We start from the raw sequence: 5,228 nt of genomic DNA on the forward strand, positions 1-5,228 counted from the left end.
GGCTCAGCATTGCACAGAACAGCTCAGTCCAGCCCTGGAGCGCACCACACACCCAGCTGTCTATCGCAGGAACCCGTTCCAGTCTACCCCAGCACAGCCCAGACACAGCCCAGGCTGGTCTGACTCATTCTAGAACACACACAGGCAAGGAGATGCCAAAGAACCAGGCCCCTCCCTGCACCCTCGAGTAGGGGCAGAGATCATGCTCTACCAGGAACAGGGCAGGGAGGGAGGGAGGGAGGGAGGGAGGGAGGGAGGGAGGGAGGGAGGGAGGGAGGGAGGGAGGGAGGGAGGGAGGGAGCGAGGGAGGGAGGGAGGGAGGGAGGGAGGGAGGGGGGGGAGGGAGGGAGGGAGCGAGGGAGCGAGGGAGGGAGGGAGGGAGGGAGGGGGGAGGGAGGTGCGGTGGAGAGCCATCAGTGGAGGCGGATCAGGACAAGATCAATGGGAGTGACTGAAAGTGCAGGAGGCAGCAGGAGATTTGAAGCGGGCTAATAAATAACATCCTACTGAGACAGGCTCTCTGGGCCCTGCAGCCTGGGGCCCCTGATTACTGCTCCCCGAGGGGGGGGGGGGTCTGGTCTGGCCTGGTCTGGTCTGGACGCACAATACACCTCTGAACTCGGGGCTCGCTCACTCACCTCTCGCCTCTATTAGCTGAACATTTATCTTTCGGCGTGTATGTGGGTTTGTTTAGGGGAGGTTAGCGGGTTGATGGTGGGGGAGGAGACACTAACACTACTCCCCTTCACACACACACACACACAAACACACACACACAGAAACACACACACATACAAGCACACACACATATTCCCAGGCTGAAGGGCTGTACTGCTATTCCAGTGACTGACTTGAGGTTAAATATTAGCTTCTGTAGATCTCCTTCCTCTGGGCCAGGAGAGAGTCTTTCTCCAATGTTCTGTTTCAGTCATTGAATAGGTTGTGAAGACACACACACATACACACAGACATAAACACATATAAACACACACATATACACACAATCTTTCTCCCTGAATCAACCTGTGAATCAAACACGTGCAAAACCTCTTAGCATTGGACATGCTGAGTACTTTAAAATAACTCCTGTCTTGATATATAATACATCTTGCTCATTGATAACCTTGTGACCACAGCTACCACACTGGCCACTGCCCTTTGGTAAACTTTACTATGAATGCCTTGTTTGTTCTTGTTTTGCAGTACCAGTAGTAATGATCCTGACAGTTAGAGCCAAGGGTTGCATATATAAGTGTATTCATGAAAAAACAAAACAAAAAAAAAAACAGTGTGAACCATGAAGTTACTTCCCACATCTCATGTGACAGAAACAGATTGTAATTTCATGTTCTGCTCAGTCCTGGGATACATTCAATCAAGGCAGTTGTTTCCATCTGGCTTGCTCCCACAATGAGCTCCACTGTACCCAGGAAGTATGTCACAGGTCAGGTGACTTGGCTCGCTTCCCATAACTCAGTAAATAAACAATACGAAGCACAGCCAAAATAACCCAAACCACACAGGACGCAGCCCGGAGAGCGTGAAGATAAGAGGAGAGTGGAGTTGAGTCGTGACACTGACCACGTGGTTCTGCCATGCCTCGCTGAAGATCACCGCTCGCTCGCTCACTCGGAGGAGAGACCACGGGAACACCGCAACGGTTGTCACTCCCGTTTGCTGTGACAACTGTCACACCGGAAGGCTTGGACATGCTGGGCCGGAGCGATAGAGAGAGATAGAGAGATAGAGAGAGAGAGAGAGAGATAGAGAGGGAGAGGGAGAGGGAGAGGGAGAGGGAGAGGGAGAGGGAGAGGGAGAGAGAGAGAGAGAGAGAGAGAGAGAGAGAGAGAGAGAGAGAGAGAGAGAGAGAGAGAGAGAGAGAGACAGAGACAGAGAGAGAGAGAAAGACAGAGACAGAGAGGATGAGTCTGGGGATCAGGACGGTATGACAGTTCCCATTACTAAGAAGGGGAGGTGGAGCATGTGGGCTTTTTCTCAGAGCAGTGTCGCCACAGATACGTCTCCCCACCGCCTGACACACACACACACATATCTCCCCCTGCTACTGTCTGACCACAACGTTTCAGTCATCTCTTCCTCCTGGTCTGTCTAGACACCCTCTGCATACACAGGAGCACTGGAGATGATTTCACTCATAACCCAACTGACTGACTGACTGACTGACTGACTGACTGACCGACTGACTGACTGACTGACCGACTGACTGACCGACTGACTGACTGACCGACTGACTGACCGACTGACTGACTGACTGACTGACTGACTGACTGACCGACTGACTGACCGACTGACTGACCGACTGACTGACTGACTGACCGACTGACTGACCGACTGACTGACTGACCGGCTGACTGCAGTCATGACATTAATTGAAGACAAAATCATTTAAATTAGGCTCAGTATAAATCCGACATCTGAGGGGAACACTGTTTGCTGTTTTCTTGTGTGTTCAGCACAGTGAATGAGGATGTTTGTAGAAAACACACAATCAGGCACCGCCATGCGCCAGACAGAAACCATGGCGATGGTTCCAGCTGGGCAATCCTCACAGAGGCACTGCCTATTTCCAACCCTATAATATACACAAACTGGTTCGCGGTGGGTTTCCATGACAACCTTTCAGTATGGCTGAAGGCCCTGCCAGAGTCACACAAGGGCTGTTTCCCAATAGCCACGATCTGCATCATTGGAGGAGGATCATTAGCTGTCGTGCCTTCGTCACGGACCCCACCCTGCCCTGGGCCACTGGGCCCGGGAGGGGGGGGGACAGGAAGACGGTGTAGCCTACCTCCATCCTGGACAACCAAGGCAGCCTGACCACAGCCCCTCAGGCTCTCAGTTCCACCTGTCTGCCTGTCTGTCTTCTCCAACGTGATACACCGATCATTATCACTCAGGATCCGGCAGGGCGGACCTGCTCTGGAGCCGTGTTCTGATCCTGGCCGTGGCCACGTTATCCCTCTGCCTCCTCGGGCGCTCGTTAACCAGGCTCTCTCTCTCTTCCCCTCCTCTCTCCTCGCTGACTCGGGGCTGCCTCTCCTCCTCCTCTGCGACACTCAGCTGCCGCAGACCACAGAGGGAGGAGGAGAGGCCGGGATCTGCCTCGCTCATATCTGACACTGTTCGAGCGTTTTCAAAACACCCTCCCGAAGGGAAAAAACGAGTCTAATCAATAAATACACGTCTACATTTACGGGGCCGCTCGTTTCTCGGAGCACCGAGATGACAGTGACTGTGACAGCCCCCCCTGCTCCACCCTCAGCACCTTTATCTACTCTCTAACAGCACGCGGGAGACTGTCAGTGGAAATGAAGATATCAAAACACACTCCGCACTCCAAAGCGTTGCCATGGGGGCTTCCCCGCGCCAAACCTGCAGTCGTAATACTTCCAATTTTCTCAGGAGCCTGGATCACAGTGTGTGTGTGTGTGTTGCTGTATGTGTGTGTGTACCTGTGTGTGTATTGCTGTGTTTCTCTGTTGTAAAAGACAGGCTGAAGGGCATCTCCCCACTGTGTTTCCTGTGTGGTCTGGTGTCTCAGCAATGGACTGATCATGTCAACAGAAATGCTTTTTGTGGGTGTATGATGCAGCTGGCTTGTTGAGTGCTTTGGAACTGCATTAAGGATACACAAGCCTGAAAGACACACACACACACAGACACACACACACACACAATGAGGAGGGTGGGCGAGGAGTGGGATGTCATCAATAATAGCATGAATGAATTTAGTAAAGTGGTGTGATTCCTCTACTGTCTTTATCTCCCGGGTGACAGGCTCCGCCCCTCAGGGGTCAGAGCTCCGCCCCTCAGGGGTCAGAGCTCCGCCCCTCAGGGGTCAAAGCTCCGCCCCTCAGGGGTCAGCGCTCCCCTCCCCCGGCATCAAAAGCTCTCAGGGGTTATGGATCAAGGAGGTTTCCTGCTCCTAATGTTTACTTCAGACCCGTGAAAACCCTTCACTGCTGCCTCTGTTTTTGGCTCGGTGCAGAACTTGTAAATCTCTCCCCTGCTTCACATTCATTAGCACCTGTTGGAGGTTTTCCTGGTTGTGATGTCATGGTCACAAATCAAAAGGCGAGGAGAACTATGAAGGTCTGTTGAGACCAGTTCAGTAAGCGACGCAACATACCGAGCGCACACACGCGAGAGAGCCTAACCGAAGCAGAACTAGGGTTCTCCAGCGTTCTGCTGGCCCTTTTTACATCCATCCCCTCACTACGTCATCTCACAGGAAAAGAACAAGGTAATATCTGTCTCTGAACACCAGAAATCACAAGGCACAAACACGCATTGATGACACGAAGGGGAAACAAAACGACCCCTCGCACCACAGCTACACGTCGACGAGGACCAATCATGTCCCTGTGGATCCCTCCGGGGCAGTGTAGGGCTGAGGGAGAAAGCCCCAGTCAGCCCAGCGAGTCCATCTGTCGCTGTTCCACTTCACCTACCCTGTTCCACTCATTGTGTTGAAAGAGCACACGAGTCACAGTGGAGGGACAGTGGAGGTACAGTGGAGAGTGAAGAGGCCTGGGAGGGGGAGGACATGTACACATGGGAAAGGTCAGTGGTCTGGAGAGTATCCTGGGCAGAGCCAGAGAGAGATGGCTCTATGGCTCTGATCCAAGGTAGGCCAGCCATCACTGTTAGAGGCTCTCAGCAACTGTAACAGCTGCCTGGCACCACATTGCCCCCTGGTGTTAATGTTGGGGAAATGCACCCTCCTCGTTCATACGGCTCTCATAAAATCACTCTCAACAACTGAATACCTCTTACACTAACAGTATATACGATATAGATAGGTTGACTGGCAGCTGTGCTGATGAAGGCCAAGGTTAGAGAGAGAATGTTCCAGGGCCAGCTTATGCATGGGCTTCGGTTCCCTATGCCCTTGTGTCTGAATGCATTTTCTGTGATCTGACAGCTCTGCCCATGTCAGCAGCCTGCTAGACAGCCTTCAGGGAAATAACACAGTGCTGAGAGGGGATTCTACTCTCGTGTTCCGCCGTAAATATACACTATCTGCCTGAAAGCTACATAAGAGGACGCAGCAATGCAGGCTTCTCTCCGGGCTGAAAGATCGATCCCCACTTTCCTTTTTCACCCAACTGTCTCTTTGTTGATCGTTGGAGATTCATGGTCGATGAAGTCCTGATGGAACAATTGACCAAATCAGGGTTTATTAATAAAAAAAAACTAAACAAGGA

Source organism: Hypomesus nipponensis, chromosome 24, assembly GCF_054491055.1.
Source record: "Hypomesus nipponensis isolate SF chromosome 24, ASM5449105v1, whole genome shotgun sequence".
NCBI lineage: Eukaryota > Metazoa > Chordata > Actinopteri > Osmeriformes > Osmeridae > Hypomesus > Hypomesus nipponensis.